Source organism: Neofelis nebulosa, chromosome 4 (genome assembly GCF_028018385.1).
Source record: "Neofelis nebulosa isolate mNeoNeb1 chromosome 4, mNeoNeb1.pri, whole genome shotgun sequence".
Lineage (NCBI taxonomy): Eukaryota > Metazoa > Chordata > Mammalia > Carnivora > Felidae > Neofelis > Neofelis nebulosa.
Genome location: NC_080785.1, coordinates 118,862,355 through 118,880,372, shown reverse-complemented (window position 1 = coordinate 118,880,372; position 18,018 = coordinate 118,862,355). Strand labels below are relative to the sequence as shown.

General features: G+C 42.3%; 1 long non-coding RNA gene across 5 annotated transcripts in view; it reads right to left on the bottom strand.

Annotated features, from left to right (window-relative positions):
• The window catches only part of LOC131509848 (uncharacterized), a 54,401-nt gene that overhangs the window by 12,863 nt on the left and 23,520 nt on the right, over nucleotides 1–18,018 (bottom strand). For 3 of the 5 annotated variants that reach the window (XR_009260721.1, XR_009260724.1, XR_009260722.1), the window contains exons 3-5: nucleotides 16,909–17,102; nucleotides 12,540–12,593; nucleotides 11,587–11,661 (exon numbers count right to left, since the gene is read on the bottom strand). This is a non-coding gene — a long non-coding RNA (uncharacterized LOC131509848). Of the gene's footprint in view, nucleotides 1–24; nucleotides 341–11,586; nucleotides 11,662–12,539; nucleotides 12,594–15,900; nucleotides 17,103–18,018 lie in introns of those variants that run through there. The other 2 variants (XR_009260723.1, XR_009260720.1) reach the window with 2 other exon arrangements.

Below are 18,018 nucleotides of genomic sequence, written 5' to 3'. Positions count from 1 at the left end.
TTTTCCACCTGCTCACCTCGGCAACAAAATCAATGAAGATAACAATAACAGCAACAACAATGCACATCTTTGAGCTCTTATTGGGTGCCGGCCTATTGCTAAGTCGTTCTCAAACATCATCTCCTTCATCCTCACAACAACATTCAGAGATATGTTTTATTTGACTTCTGTTGGGTAAGGTTCTTGAGAACAAAGCTATTGGTTTGGGCCTTCCAGGTAGCAGATGCCAAAACAGAATTAGACATGCAGGGGAATTCTTGGGAGAAACATATGAGAAGGATAAAGGGGGAAGGAGCAGGAATAGGCAGGTGTGCCTCCAACCCTGATGCAGGTGTGACACCTACGGAGAGACAGAGGGAAGGAAGGATTGGTTGAGAAAAGCCCAGGCTGCAGTGCCCTATGACCCTCACCACAGCCTCAGCATGAACACAGTGGAGCAGGGGAGGGAGGTTGAAGCTAACTACACCCCTCACAGGTGCTAACTGCACCCCTTTCTTAAAGTTGCTCTGAGTAGCGTGATTCTATGGCTGCCACAAAAGACTGTGCTCCCTGCTGGTTCCCCAACACCTAGAATAGTGTCTAGCACATTGTACTCAATAAATATTTATTGAATCAATCTGTTACTTGAAACAATCCTTTTATAATATATAAGGAAAGTTAAGTGCAGAAAAGTTGAGTGACCTGCCCAAGGTTATACAACTGGTAGGTAGCCCGGCCCAGATTTGAGCCGTGGCTTTCTCACTCCAAAGCCCACATACTTAAGGCTGTGCTCCTCCATGCCTTGGCCTTCCCCACCTCCCTCTTCTTTCCCCATACTGAGCACCCAAAAATGGTCTGGCTGTAATATCAGGATTTGTCTTGCATTTTTTTCACTCACTCACTCAGACAATCACTCAATTTGTTCATTCATTTAACAAATATTTCCCAGGTACTGCACAGGATACTTGGGTGACACACACCAATAGGAAAGGTCTCTCTCCTTGGGAAGCTCGTAGCCACAGGCAGGGAGGCAGTCACATAACAAAAGATTAGTACGCAATGTGACAAGTGTTACAATGGTAGTGCACTGCTCACAATTAAGTCTCAGGGGTGAAGAGGGCCAAGAAGTGGGGCAGAAGCCCACACAGTCCCAGCTAGCTTCTATCACTGCCCACCTCACTCCTCCCACACACATACCCTCACCACCCACAGCCAGGGCACCAAACTTCTGGAGGTAGTTTAACCTCTGAACACACAGGCAAGCCAGGGGTCACGGGGGCTGGAAAAGCACTTTAAGGACATAACGGTAGCAAGCTTGGTAACCATGGTTACACACAATTCAACTCAACAGTGTGGAAGGAGATGGCCAGCCCAGGAACCCTCCACACAACTATTCAGGAGGTGTTTTAGTTAGCCAAATATAGGCTACATGTAAGGAAAAGATGGAAAAAGGCCTTTATTATGTTTTTAAGTAGGCTCTACACCCAACATGGGCTTGAACTCACAACCCTAAGACCAAGGGTTGCATGCTCTACTAAATGAAACAGCCAGATGCCCCAAAGGAGGCCTTTAAAACTTATTATACATTACCTGAAACCCATTCAGAAGCTCCTATTTGAGGTCCTCAACAAAATGTTCATCAATGATCAAAACTGCCAAGACACACACACACACACACACACACACACACACACACACACAGCCTACATAGACGGTATCTTTGGCAAAGTAGAAGTATCTTCCAATCAAAGAAAATAGAAAAACTGCAGGGGCAGGTGTGAAGTCAGAGAATCAAAAAAATTACTAATCTTAGTTGCAAAACTGGAAAACTTAAATATCCTTCAATGTGGGATTGAACAAATTTGCACGTTCACAAAATCGGATTTTTAAAAACTCAGGTTACAGCATGATCCTATTTATTGCATCATGCATGTGTATTCACTGAAGGATGCCTGAAGGCAGATCACAAAAATGTTAACAGTAGTGTCTTCTGAATAGAATTTCAAAAAAAAATTTATCTTTTCTTTCACTTGTCTATGTGTTTGGATATTTTTCAACAAGCATATATCATTTATAAAATCAAGAAAAAAGTTTATAAAGTAATTTTTAATTTGAAAAACAAAATGGGGCACCTGGGTGGCTCAGTCAGTTAAGCGTCCGACTTTGGCTCAGGTCATGATCTCACAGCTCATGAATTCAAGCCCCACGTCGGGCTCTGTGCTGACAGCTCGGAGCCTGGAACCTGCTTCGGATTCTTTGTCTCCCTCTCTCTCTGCCCCTCCCCTGCTCACATTCTGTCTATCTCTCTCTCTCTCTCAAAAATAAACTTAAAAAAATTTTTTTAAAGAAAAAAACAATCAGGGGCGCTTGGGTGGCTCAGCCAGTTAAGCATCTGACTCTTGATTTTGGCTCAGATCATGATCTGACGGTTGGTGGGTTCCAGCCCATGATGGGATCTGTGCTGAGAGTGCGAAGCCTGCTTAGAATTCTCTCTCTGCCCCTCCCCTACTTGCTCTCTCTCTCCCAAAATAAATAAATTTTTTAAAACTTAAAAAAATAATAATAATCAAAAAAAGCACTGAAATGATTCCAAAGGCTATGGACAGTAAGGAGATAAAAGGAAACTACAATTCAGGGAAGACTGTCTAAAAGATTTTTCATGGGGGCGCCTGGGAGGCTCAGTCGCTTAAGCGTCTGACTTCAGCTCAGGTCATGATCTCACAGTTCAGTTCATGAGTTCAAGCCCCATGTAGGGCCCACTACTGTCAGCGCAGAGCCCACTTCTGATCCTCTGTCCCTCCCTCTGCCCCTCCCCTGTTCACGCTCCCTCTCTCAAAAATAAACATTTAAAAAAATTAAAAAATAAAAGATTTTCTATGAATACCTGACAAAGGTATCACTGAGAGCCAATTATTAAATGAGACTCAAGGCATAGATTTCAGGGTCCCCTCTACAAGTCCTCTCTGCAGTCTTTTTTAAATGATGGTAACAGCATATGCCTAACACACAGTAGGTACTCTCCAAATATTTGCTGTATGAATCAGTAAACAATCATGTTGGCAAACTACCATTTCCTTGTAGTTTCATCTCTCTTCCTTTCAAATTCAGGTGAATGGCATTTGTTCACCTGATGGATTCACCAGTTCTCATTTCCTTTTATTTATAGGGTCAGTGGTAACTCCAAAATTCCTACCTAGGTGCAGCTTAAAGGCAGCAGTCTAGTTGGAAATCGAGTTTGGGGACTTGTCATGAAACTGTGTTTGCAAAGTACCTTAAATACAACTGAGATGATACCAATTGTTTATATCAATGGAAGTGGAGGCTGATGGAAACAGTGGGCAACTACAGTCTTCTCCAGTGATTCCCTGGCTCTACCAAAGGACAAAGCTAGTCAACTAGATCACAGGAATGTGGTCAACATTCTTGACCTGGGCTCTGTCCTCTATTCAAGTCCAACCTCAGAGCCCATCAATCATGTACACCCTTGTCCCACTCTTCCAACAGATTTAGAAACAAGGATCCCTGAACCTCCATGGGTGGCCCCACTGAATCTTGCACCCTGGTATTCATGTGGTCCCTTTCTAAACTGACTCTGGTCTTGGCTATCTGGGTCCTCTGGCCAATACTAGATGAGCAAATGTGATGAAAGTGGGGCTAGATAAGCACTTGCACACCAGGGCTTGTCCCCTTGGAATGCTCCCTTTTGGTACCCTGTTGCCACATAAGAAGGTTCAGCAAGACACATGAATGATGAGGAACCACATCAGGAGAGAGGCCCAGCCATCCTAGCATTCTGCCTAGCAGGCACAAGAGGGCCCTCAGATGAGACCAACAGAATAATTACCTAATCAAACCACAAAATCATGAGAAATAATAAATTATGTTAAACCACTAAGGTTTTTTTTTTAATTTTTTTAATTTTTTAAATTTTTTTTAATGTTTATTTATTTTTGAGAGAGAGACAGAACATAAGCAGGGTAGGGGCAGAGAGAGAGACAAAGAATCTGAAGCAGGCTCCAGGCTCTGTCAACACAGAGCCTGACATGGGGTTCAAACTCATGGACCATGAGATCATGACCTGAGCTGAAGTCGGACGCTTAACCAACTGAGCCACCCAGGCACCCCTAAATCACTAAGTTTTAAAGTGGTTCCTTATGCAGCAGTAAAGAACTGAAATAGCTCTGATCCTTATTTTCCTGCAATTCCATGCTGACCTCAACTGCTATTCCTCTCCTTGGTGCTTACTCCACTCCACCCACAATGGCTGCCTTGCTGTTCCTCAGTCACACCAAGCCCCCACCTCAGGGCCTTTGCACTTGCTGTTCCATTCACCTGGAAAGTATTTCCCCCAGATATCCACATGGCTTGTTCACTCAACTCCTTCAATTCTACTTAAATGCCACCTTCCCATCAAGACTTCCCTCATCAGTCCATTAAAAATTGTCACCACTGGGTCAACTGTCATCACTGAGCCTGGGTGGCTCAGTTGGTTACACAGGCAGCTCTTGGTCATGATCTCATGGTCATGGGATCAAGCCCCACACTGAGTGTAGTAAAGCCTGCTTGGGATTCTCTCTCTTCTCTCTCTGTCCCTCCCCACACTCATGCTCACTCACTTTCATTCTCTCTCTCTCAAAACAGATAAACAAAAATTGTCACCTGGGTGCCTGGGTGGCTCAGTCAGTTAAGCATCCGACTTCAGCTCAGGTCATGATCTCACAGTTCATGAGTTCAAGCCCCACATTGGGCTTTGTGCTGACAACTAAGAGCCTGGAGCCTGCTCCAGATTCTATGTCCCCCTCTCTCTGCCCCTCCCCTGCTCGCACTCTGTCTCTCTTTATCTCAAAAATAAATAAACATTAAAAAATAAAAAATAAAAAACTAAAAGCCATACCTCCAAATATGGTCACATTTCTAAAAAATACAGGATGATAAATGTGATGCCCATTACATAAAAGAGCCTACAAGAACACTGAGGGGAGTTGTCTAACCCAGTTGTAGAAGTTCAGCAGACCACAAAAGGGTGGGAAGATGTTTGCGGCAGAGATCCAAAGTAAAGACACATTCCCTGGAGAGAATAAAGGGTCCATGAAATGAAGAGATGTAACACAGCATGAAGTTTCTGTTTTACTATAGCCTTTGACAATATGTGCCCAACCTCCCTCTTCTCTCAAAACAACTGAAGGGTTGTGGTCTGCCACCTCCAAGTCCAGTCCTGCTCCTAGTTCCCAGGACAGACTTGACCTGAGACGGTAAGGACATAGCCTCCCTCTACAGAAACCAACACTGAGTCACCCCTCCCCCTCCACCAGGCGGGGTGGGGTTGGGAAGGGGGCCTGGCATTGGGGCCCAGTTCTGATGACCAAATTCAAGCCTCATCCTCAACACCTGGAGCTGTGTCTTGGCAAATTCCTAGCACCTTTGGACTCCAGACCTGTCTGGGAAAAACCACTAAAAAAACAACTAAAAACCACTAAAAAAGCAACCAATAGAAAATCCGTCCTGATCTGCTTAAGCAACTAAGGAGGTTTGTTGAAGAACTAAACATTCTAATGGTAGGGGGCTGGACTCAGGCACAGGACTCAAATTATGTCACTGGGACTGAATTTTTCTCCATTGCTTAGCTCTATCTTCAGCTGGGTTGGTTTCATTCATCCTTGGGCTCTTCAAAGGTCCCCAGCCTCTGCCCCAGCTTCAGGCTTTCCCTTCAGGGTATCAAACTGGCTGCTGCACCTCCAGTCCCACCTTTTCCCAGATGTAAGAACCAATGGAAGGAGGGCACCTGCCTCTCTCCAGCCAATCCCAGAAAAGCCTTGGCTGTATTTCATTGGTTATGACTGCATTATGTGGCCCATCCCTAAAGAAATCACTGTGGTTTTCACCTAGCCTCATGCTGGGGGGTGGGACAAAGGATTTGATAATTTTTATTTTTTTATTTTTTTTTAATTTTTTTTTCAACGTTTTTTATTTATTTTTGGGACAGAGAGAGACAGAGCATGAACGGGGGAGGGGCAGAGAGAGAGGGAGACACAGAATCGGAAACAGGCTCCAGGCTCCGAGCCATCAGCCCAGAGCCCGACGCGGGGCTCGAACTCACGGACCGCGAGATCGTGACCTGGCTGAAGTCGGACGCTTAACCGACTGCGCCACCCAGGCGCCCCAAGGATTTGATAATTTGATTGGCCAGATGGAGATCAAGAGTTGGGAGTGGTGCTCACAGACAACACCTGCTGAGAGGAGAAAACACAAATATGGGCTAGAACCTGAAGAAAGGAAAATGGCTGTTGGAGGGGCAGATAATATCCAAGTTTAGCTCCAGAGCCTGGCCTCCAGTACCCCAGCCAAAGAGACAAATAATAGTCCTTGATTAAAGAATATCAAACCTTCTGCCACATTCCATAAAATTCAAAAACATAAATGGTGAAATCATATCTTTTATAATAAAATGAAAATCAAAGATGTTCAAATATACTTAAACCACTGAAACACATGTGGGTCTAAATGATGGTAATGATTTTTCAACATAATTTGTTTTCAGGATAAAAAAAAAGGATGGAATGCTATTATTAACATACACCTTTGAAACAGAAGGATAAAATTAGTGAAAGGAAAACAGTGTCACCAGCTAGACCCCGAGACCTGACCTTTGCTGCCCACCTGCTTGTACTCGTCGACCTTTGTCCCACATTTTTTCCTTAAGCTCTTCTTTCTAGCTTATCTCTTAACTCAGGCAAATGGAACCCAAAACCACCCCTCAAATAATAGTGGCAATCCTGACAAGACCTCCAGCTGGCCCAGACCACCCAGACCCGTTTCAGAGTAACCCTAGACTCATGCCTATGCAGATGGACCACCAAGTGACCTCTAGAATGACTGACAACTACCTTTACCTCATTGTAATACTAAAATCTCCATCCAAGAAGGACCACAGCTTTATTTACATAACACAATGTATGTATAGGCATGTTTCCTGAAGGCGCAGGTGCCTCCTTATGACTGCATCTACATACCATGACAAGTCTCCCTTATGTAAATATTCATCTTAAGCCTAAATAAGGAACCCATTCACCCTTGCTCAAGGAGTCACTGCTTTGGAAGTCATTCGCCAACCCCCCCACCCCCCACCGTGATCTCCTTATTTGATGCAAATAAAGTTTACTTTGGGTGACAATTCCACCTAGTGTATCTGTGACTCACCAAGGAGCAAACTCACGTTGGTTCATTGGCTCAGTTATAAGATGGAATGATCTGAATCATGCCTAGGCTGGTAGGAGGAAGGCAGGAGAACGGGGACAAAAAAATTAAAAATTAAAAATTTGGGAATGCAAACTGGTGCAGCCACTCTGGAAAACAGGGTGGAGGTTCCTCAAAAAATTAAAAATAGTTCTACCCTATGACCCAGCAATAGCACTGCTAGGAATTTACCTAAGGGATACATGAGTACTGATGCACAGGGGCACTTGTACCCCAATGTTTATAGCAGCACTCTCAACAATAGCCAAAGTATGGAAAGAGCCTAAATGTCCATCAACTGATGAATGGATAAAGAAATTGTGGTTTATATACACAATGGAATACTACATGGCAATGAGAAAGAATGAAATATGGCCTTTTGTAGTAACGCGGATGGAACTAGAGAGTGTTATGCTAAGTGAAATAAGTCATACAGAGAAAGACAGATACCATATGTTTTCACTCTTATGTGGATTCTGAGAAACTTAATAGAAGACCATGGGGGAGGGGAAGGAAAAAAAAAAGAGAGAGAGAGGGAGGGAGCCAAACCATAAGAGACTCTTAAAAACTGAGAATAAACTGAGGGTTGATGGGGGGTGGGAGGGAGGGGAAAGCGGGTGATGGGCATTGAGGAGGGCACCTGTTGGGATGAGCACTGGGTGTTGTATGGAAACCAATTTGACAATAAATTTCATATTTAAAAAATAATAAAAATAATAAAAATTAAAAAATTAAAATTAAAAATTAAAATAAGTCACGCCTATTATCAAAAACCCATTTCAACAGACTCCAAAGGCTGTCTGAATTCCTCTCTGGTAATACAATTTTGCTTTGTCAAATATTTCATAAAAGTGGGTCACTGGCTAGAGCCAAAAATACTTTTTCGGGCTTTTTTTTTTAATGTAGAGATTTGTTTCATATGATTTTTTTTAAGCTGGATTTTTAAGTTGAGCCAATATTTTTGTCCATCTGAAGGAACGCACAGAATATATTTGTTTAGAAATCAGCTATCCTAACAATTTCTAAAACTATTAAAGAAACATTTGATTTAATAACTGTTCTGCCCCTTAACTACTCCCTGCTAAGCATCTTAAGGCAGGAGAAGAGGTTTTAGGAAGGTTTGCTTTTTTTTTTTAAAGCCTGAGAAACTGGGACTTCCCTACATTTCAAAGCACAAAGGCCTATTATTCAAGGAAAGGGGCCAGGGAGGCAGAGCAATTCAATTTTGTAGGCCACCGTGTACTTCTTCCTTTCTCCTGCCAAATCAAGGCTCACCCCAGTCCCAAGTGGACCACAAGCGGGGCAGTCCTCTGTGAAAAAGTGAAAGCAATCGAGGAAAAAGAAAAAGCAGTCAGCCAGGAGAGCCTGGGGAGCACTCATTATATTTGAATAGAGCCAGTTAAAAGGGGCCTTTGCTGGGCTGCCTGGGTGGGGCCACTCCATTCACACTCCCATTGTAAATTCCATCCGTGTGCTATCATTTCCTGACCCAGAAATGGGGAAATGTTTCTGCCATAAATTTCCCTAGGACCTTGCCTGGCCACAAAATCATTCCCTATGAAATTCACCGGCTCCTTGGAGATTTGGTAAAGGTTTAAGATCATGTTTGCCTGTGAGCCCCTCTCCCCATTTAAAGGGTCTCTTTCCAGCCTCCCTTGTTTTCCTCTCAGGAGCTGGATCCTCAATGAAGTGAAATAAAAGGGGTATGGTTATGAGGAAAGCTTTGGGGGAAATCAGAAGCTCTCCTGTCCTCATGTGGAACATTTAACATATCTGGCTAGCCTAAAGCCGACGCTAGTCAAGTATCAAATTGTAAACTGAGTGTTTGACTGAGTCTGAGAAACTTGGCTCTTAAACTCTAGCATGCATTAGAACGTCCTCAAAGAGTTTCTGATTCAGTAGTTCTGGGGGAAAGGGGGACAGAGAATGTGCATTTCTCACAAATGCCCAGTGGTGCTGATGCTGCTGGTCCTGGGACCAGACCCTGAGAACCCCTGATGTAGGGAATGGCTGCACCAGACCCCAAACATCAAGCAGGATGTTACATACATTCTGAGGCTCAATAACATCTGAATTCATACTTGGTAAACACTCTGGTGCCTACCTACAGACAAAGGCTAAGTGCTTTCTGTGGTAGTGGGTATGGGTCTCAATCTACCACACAGATAGAAAATATTTTTAAACTCAACTTCATATTTAGCCCCTATTCGACCAGAGTGGCAGAACATAACCTCAGTTAATCTGAAGACTTCCTCCCACCTTCAGGGAATGCCTCTAGGTTCTAGGTGCTTATGGAGAATCATGGTACAGGGAGGGGGTAGGACAGAAGTGCCCTCTGGTCCTTGCTGTCATCTATCTATGTGGTTGTCAAGTGAAATCACCATCACCTTTGTCAGGCCTACAGGCTTCAATCCTCAGTGATCAGCACTGATGTGTCCTTCATCCCCAGGATGCATGACCCCTTCCAACCCAGAACTATTTGTGGGTCACCTTGGGAACCCAGAATCTGCCAGCTATGTCCTTTCTGCTCCCCAGGGCTCTATCAAGAAAGGAGGGCACGGGCCCCTCTCATTCTGCTGCACCTGTGCTTTCATTACACCCCCCCTGCGCCTGCCTTGGTCTCTCCTCCTTCCACCCACCCCGCACCTCTGCCCAAACAGTGGACTTTTACCAGTCTGAAGAAGCTGTCGCCCTCTCTTCAAATCCCTTGCTTCCACTCATTTTGACCAGTCCAGGGCTTTCAATGTTCTCCTGAGGGCATTAGGCTTTTGAAAGCCAAAGCCAGAGAGATTCCTATTTGTTTTTTTCTGCTCTGACATTTCCTTTCCTGAGTTAACGAGCACAGAATAGCCTAGCTGCTTGAATGGAGAAAATGCATAAAAGAAAGATGCTTAGAAGGGAGAAAACATAGGGGCACCTGGGCGGCTCAGTCAGTTGAGCATCCGACTTCAGCTCAGGTCATGAACCTACCAGTCGTGGCCTCGAGCTCCATGTCAGGCTCTGTGCTGACAGCACCGAGTCTGCTTCAGATTTTCTGTCTCCCTCTCTCTGCCCCTCCCCTGCTGGCATCCTCCCTCCCTCTTCCTCTCTCTCAAAAATAAATAAACATTAAAAATAAATAAATAAATATATAAAAAGAAGGGAGAAAAAATAAACTTGCTTTAAACACACACATATAAACATTAGCATTTTACAATTTTTGCCCACTACTATCGCAATATCTACATTCTCCTGTTTAATCTTCAAGGCACTGCTGTGAGGTAGATAGTATTCTTCTATTTTATAGATGAGAAAATTAGGGCTTAGAAAGATTAAGAAGCCTTCCCTAAAGCCACATATATCAGGTTTTGAACTCAGGGCTTCTGCTTCCTAATCAAAGGCTAAATATACCATACCTCAGCTTAACCTCAAAATGAAGAAAGGGAGAGAGAGAGAAGCCTGCTGATGGAAGGCAAAGGCCAGCAAACCGGTCAGCAGATGTCTGTTAGGAAATAATTTGACCCAAGGGATACTATGAAACCAAGAGGTAGATGGTAACAAGGGACAGTGAAAAAATAAAGCAAAATGCAAGGGGTTAAGGGGTTTATAGACAGCACAGACTAAGGAGTCAAGAGGCCCAGAGTCAAGACCACAGATTAGGGAGTAACCATTTCCTAATTATGAGAGACAGGGTAGGTGTCCAGAAAATGAAGACTCAAGCCAAAGTGCTCTGTGATCTTCAAATCCTGAGCAGACTAGGAATCAGGAATACAGGGAGTCATGGAAGTAAATCAAGGCATCAGGAATCAAGAACTAGACCTTCAACTATGAAAGGGTACATCTGCCTTTAAATGGTCCTCCAGGGAAACTAAAAGCCTACAAGTAGAGTAGGAACATGAGCGTGACAGGACGCAGCTGAGTGAAAAGCCATGACAAGAACAGGGGAGCAGAGATGAGAAAATGTCCTCAGGGTCAAAAGGTACCTCGCTGTGCACAGGGAACATCTACTGCCATTGCCTAGCATGCCCTCTTCTGATAACAAAGCCCATCTCATCCGTTTGAGGAACAAATTTCCCCAACACGGCTCATGGGTTCAAGAGGGATTGGCTGCCTACTGGCCAGGCCTGGATTCCATGTCACAGTGACTGGCTCAGAGGTGAGTCTGTGACCGAAGGTAGGCCAGTCAGCATTGCTATGGTCTGAATATGTGTGTCCTCAGGCCCCACCAAGTTTATATGTTGAAATCCTAACCCTTAAAGATGGTATTTGCACGTAGGGCATTTGGGAGGTGCTTAGGTCATGAATGTAACTAGGGTTCCTATAAAAGAGATTCACATCCCACCCCCCAGAGATCCCTTACCCCTTCTACCAGGTGAATATACACCAAAAAAGTACCTTCTACCAATCAGGAAGTGGGTCCTCACCAGCCACACCAAATCTGCTGGCATCATGATCTTGGACTTCCAGCCTCTAGAATGGTAATAAATAAATTTCAGTTGTTTATAAACTACCCAGTCTGTGGTATTTTGTTAAAACAGCTGAAAAGGACTAAGACAAGTGTCGACCTTGTAACTATTCTGGAGCCATAGGCAAAGAGATAATTGGTCTATTGAGCTTGCTAAGCCAGTAGACGATAAGCTTGGAGCTGATGCTGTCCACCTAGACTGTCTTTAGGGAAAGCATGCCTGAGAATAAAGCCAACAGCACAGAAGGTAGGGCCAAAATCAGAGGCAGACCAGAAGAGAAAGAAAATTTACCCTGAGAACATACTCTGGGGCCCTGCATCCAATCACTACATATTCATCCCCATGAATTTCTCAGGTGAACTGATAAATTCCCATTTTTGGTTAAATGTCACTTTCTCAAAGAGTCCTTGCTAATTCACTGTGCCCCCAGCCATAGCAGGATAGGGACAGCCATTCTGAAGTGCCCTATCTGATTTCTTGACCCATAGATATTATGAGAGATCATAAATGATATTGACTATTTTTAAGCCACAATGTTTTGAGATTGTTACACAGCAATAGATAACTAATACAAAGTCCAAGAACAAAACAGCAAATGGTTATTAGCTCAAGGGCTAACTAACTCCAATCAACAGACAGTGGTCTAGAGAAAGTTGCATCAGCGCTGAGCAAGAAAGAGGTGAAATTAAATTAGTGGTGTCTGTCATGAAATGAGAAGTGATAGCGACTGTGTTTTTTATTTGCCAACCCTGGTCTAAGACAATTGATTATAGACCCTGATAACAATGTCCAAAGAGGGAAAGGAAGAAAAAGACAGGTACAGGGGGTAGCAAAAGAAGCACTTGACTTTAAGACACAAAGATTCCAATCTCAGCTACTTACCAGCCATGGGAGCTAGGGGAGGTTGTGAGCTTCTTTGGGGCTCAGTTTCCTTGCCTGCAAAATCATGAGAGGGTTAAATTAAATGAGATTGTAACACAGATGTCTGGTGGTAGGTCCTCAATAAGTGAGAGTGTGGTGGGAGTCCTGGCTGAGCCTAAGCAAACTTTGGGTGTGTGGAATGGATGTGAGGTTCATTTGACTTTCAAAAACAGCAACAAGTCACAGCATTCAAGGCCTTCCTAAAGCTCTTCTCCCCAAAGTGCATCCTATGAAATGCATTCTGTCAAATACTAGTCATGTTGGATCTTAATAGGTATTACACAAATGAAGAGAGTTTGCTTACATATATTTATCAAATGACCCAGAAATCCCATTCCTGGTATTCACCTTAGAGACGTGAAAATTTATGCTTACACAAAAACCTGTACATGAATGTTTACGGCAGATCTATTCATAATTACCAAAAGACAGGAAACAACCCAGATATATTTCAACAGTATAAATAAACATCCATACCATGGAATATTATTCAACAACAACAAAGACCTAAACACACACACACACATACAGACCTAATAATTGATATATGAAACAACATGGGTGAGTCTCAAAAGGCATTACCTGAATAAAAAAAGCCAGTCTCAAAGGCTACATAGTATGTAATTCCATCTATATGACATTCTTATAAAAGAGAAATGTCAAAAAGAAAACTATATTGGTAGAGAAAAGTCAGTGGTTGCCAGGGGTTAGAGAAGTAGGGGATGTGATTATAAAAGGGTAACACAAGGGAGTTTGGGGGTGTAATAACACTATTCTCTGAATGTGGTCATGGTTACACAAATCCACATATGTGTAAAATTTTGAAGAAGTATACACCAAAAAAAAATGTTAATTTTACTGTATATTATTTTTCAAAATGAAATTAAAGGAAAAATACATGTAAATGTGGAAATTGGGGGACAGAGAACAGGATGCTTTACAATAGGAGTTCTCAGAGCCTTTAACATGCTTTACTCACATATTTAATAGGTATTAATTAACTGTATATTTATTAAATCACAAATGAGTATCTAATGGGGATGCCCGGCTGGCTCAGTTGGTGCATCATGTGACTCTTGATCTCAGGGTTGTGAAGTTTGGGCCCAACATTGGGTGTAGAGATTACTAAAAAATAAAAAATAAATCTTTTAAAAGAATGAGCATCTATAATGCTCAAAAACTAGAAGAGAAAATATGTAGCATTTCCCTATTTGACCACAGAATTTTTTTTCTCACAGCATCTGAGGATTCTGGTGTTTCCTGGATTCACTCTGGGAAATTCACATTTGGTAACAGGTATGAGCTCTTGCCTTGATATCTGGGATCCAGAGAAGACTAAAATGATAAGTTGTGAGTCAGGTACTATTTAACACCGAGTAACGGAGGGGCGCCTGGTTGGCTATATTAGTGGAATATGCAACTTTTTAAATCAGTTTTTATTTATTTATCTTGAGAGACAGAACGCGTGAGCACATGGCAGAGGGCCAGAGAGAAAGGGAGAGAGAGAGAATCCCAAGCACGTGGGGCTCGAACTGACGAACTGTAAGATCATGACCTGAACTGAAATCAAGAGTCAGATGCTTAAATGACGGAGACACCCAGGCACCCCTTGCATACAACTCTTGATCTTGAGGTTGTGAGTTCAAGCCCTACACTGGGTGTAGAGATTACTTTAAAAATAAAATCTTTAAAAAAAAAACAACAAAAAACACTGGGTAATTGAGACTGCCCTATACAAATGCCAGGGTGAGGAGGTTACAAGTAATAAAAAGTAATAAATACTCTTCTGGTTTTTAAAACTTTTATGTATACATCTAAAAATACACACCAATATTTCTCTGTGTGTATGTGTGTGTGTCTCTCTCTGTTTCTCTATCATTCATTCATATGTGCGTGTGCACTGAAAAAAAAGTCTAGAATCTAAAGGAATTCACCAAAAGACTGTTAGTGGCTAAATCTGTGGTAAAATATTGGGTAATCTGAAATATATTTTCTCTTCTTGCTTTTCTATTTTTCATGATTTTTCATGTTAGAAATGTGAATTACTTGTAAAACAAACAAACAAAAATAGCTAAGGATTTTTTAAAAAGAAAATTTTAAAGTAAAATTAGCTACAATTTATTTGAGCACCTACCATGTGCTGGGAACTATACAAAGCACTTTCTATACATTATCTCTCATTTAGTCCTCACAATTTTTGTGAGAGGCATTACTACTATTCCCATTTTAAAGATGAAGAAATGAGACTCGAAGCAATTTGCCCAATTACTATGATGTGGATTGAATTTGGAATACAATTATAGAGGCATACACATACACACCAGCTGTTTTCATATGCACTACACTTTTTTTTTTTAATGTTTATTTTTGAGAGAGAGAGAAAGACAGAGCATGAGCAAGGGAGGGGCAGAGAGAGAGGGAGACACAGAATCTGAAGCAGGTTCCAGGCTGTGAACTGTCAGCACAGAGCCCGACACAGGGCTCAAACTCACAAGCCTTGAGATCATGACCTGAGCCAAAGTTGGAAGCCCAACCAACTGAGCCACCCAGGTGCCCCATCATATGCACTACACTTTAGAGAGAGCTGGCTCAGTTGTCTGAGACTCAAAACCCAGATACGACCACCCTTTCCAACCCCAAATATCCCATAAATTCTCTCCTAGATAACTAGCCATGTGGTAGAGTAAAAAACTTGGCCACAATATTTTGAGGCTCCTCAAAATATTGCAAGAGGAGAGGTAGATTCCCCATTCCTCAAAATTGAGCTGATCTTGAGACTTGCAAATTTGTATCTGTATTTGTAATTCAGAATCTCTGAATTCTGAATTGACAGAATATGGTAGAAGTGATGCTGTGTAAGTTCCAAAGGTGTTGCAGCTTCCACCTTCATACTCTTGGAACCCCAAGACCACCATGGTATGAAGCCAAAAATGAAATACCACACAGACAATGAGGCCCAGCCATTCCTGCTATTCCAAATGAGCCCATCCCCCAGCTAACCTTACAAATGAATATAGCCATATAAGTGAGCCCAGGCAAACCAACAGCAGAAAATAGTTCAGAGTAATATATTATTGTTGGTTTAAACCATTAAGTTGTGGGGTGATTTGTTATGCAGCAATAGCTAACTGATACAACTTGAATTGCTCTCTCTCAAGTTGTTGAGGAGCCTGTGCTGGGTCACTACTACAGAAAAATACTAATCTAACACAGTGTGGTAAAAGCCCTTTTAGTGAGGTTCTCTTGCACCTCTTTTCCTAATACAGAGATCAAGCCCACACTCCATGCCCAAGAAGTGACTACAGACAGGTCTCAGACTCCCTTTCATATAGACCAAAGGTTTATTCTTCTCAAAACAGAACTATACAACTGAACAGATACTGGTAAGAAAGTGAGGAAGATTACATAATAAAGAATATCAAAAGAGCTCCTTTTGAAAAACAACAGAATATAATCATAGAAGCATACATGCCCACAGCCAGCTACTCATATGCACTCTACTTTAGAGACAGCTGGCTCCATCACATAGGAAAAATATGTGCTGAAATCAATTAATTTTGTTTCCTTTGCTTTTATAGCACATTAGGTTTTCCTTCCAAGATTTAGTGAGTAATGAAACATATTAACTGTAGCAGGCTGAGTTTCAATTAAAGACAGAAGGCAAGGGTCATTTACCTACAACTAAATGCTTCTTCAATAATAACAGGCTCATGAGCAAAAGGAACTTGCTGCAAAGAGAATATGACAAATTGTTACTACAACCATCATTTTCAGACACAAATGGCTCTAGACCAGAAGACCATACTAGCTCAAAACATGATATGGAACCCACTGCTAACACCAAGGAATATTCTTTGCACGTTGGGTAACTCCCTGTCAAAATCGGCAACCATGATGATACGGAAAAAAATACCCTAGCTTCTTGAAGGTTATCCTCTCTCTTGACAGGATGACTCGGCATATTTTCATTTTACAAAACACTGGAATGTTGTCGCAGATTAATTGAACTCTTAAAATAACATCATAGTCTACATTTTAAAAGCAACATCACCAACAAAATAGTGCAGCGCTGTTCGGGGCTTGAGGATGACAATTCTTTTCAGAAGAGAGGGTCTCACAGGGAAAAGAACACAGATGGTATCTTGTAGCTCCCTCACAGCGGGTCACTTTACATTCCTTACTCTCTTTTAAATGCTATTGACAGAACGCCCTCTCAGTCTTTCCTTCCTCTTCGTTTCTCATATTTCTTGGCCGTCCTTTTGATTTCAATCACTTGGCCGCTTCTAATTCTCCCTTTCCTTGAACCTTAGTCTTCTCTTTTCTGCCTTACCTGATACACAAAGAGTAAGACTGCTCCTCATATGACAGCCCCGCATTTCTCCACTGTTAGCACAAAGAAAGAATTCTCTCTCAGACAGGGTCTGGTTACCCTGCAATTTTCTGTGTCCTTCTTTTCTCAAAGATACAAGTCAGTCAGTCTCTGTGTATGTCTTCTGTCTCGGTCTCTCTCTCCAGGCATCCAATCTGTGATAAAAGAGCGAGACTATGTTTGGTTAATGTTCTGACAAGTGAAAGTAGGACTTAATCATAAGCAAATTTTAAATAGCTCTTTCAAACATTTCCTTACAGTGGTACTGATGTGGTTTGAAGTGTTGGGGTTTGGAGCTGGGGGCCAAGAAAGAATTCTTGAGATATCTTCAGTGCAAAAGGTGATTTTATTAAAGCACGGGGGCAGGACCTGTGGGCAGAAAGAGCTGCACTGGGGTTGTGAAGAGTGACTCTTCAGGTTGGGAGGGGGTTAAGGATAGCATAAGTCTCTAAGGTACTTTGGAAACAAGGTTTCCTTCCAGGACCTTGAAGGGCTAGCTGCTGTTAGGAAAAGGTCATTTATTTCTGTTCAGTAAAAGCTCAGTCATGAGACCCTTCAGATGTGTATCAGTGGGCCATATGCTTGGAGTACCAGTGCCAACATATATCTTGGGGGTAGAGATAAAGGAAGTTTCCAAAGGAATTTTTATATGTTAAAGTACGTACAGGATCCTGGGGAGTTGGGATAACATTAAGCTAAGATTCCCTTTTTGCCTTCAGCAAAGTGTCATCACGGAGGCAGCTGAGCTCCTAGAGAAATATCACTGCCTGTTTCAAGGACTTGTCAATGGGCTGTAGGCAGTAAGGGAATTTAATTTTTCATTTGCCTTTGTTTCCCACATCAGTAACCAGACATAGCTTCTAACACAGAAGTGGAATTAAATTCAAGTCAACACTTACTTAGTGTCTACCACTTGCCACACCTCATGCTGGGCATAGAGATCTAAGTAAGGTTTAGGGTCCGCCATCAAGGAGAAAACTTATAAAGAAAAATTATAAAGAAAAGCAAAGAATAACAGTCAACTACTTGATGGAAAGCCTAACAAATATCACCTAAGTATCACCAATTGGA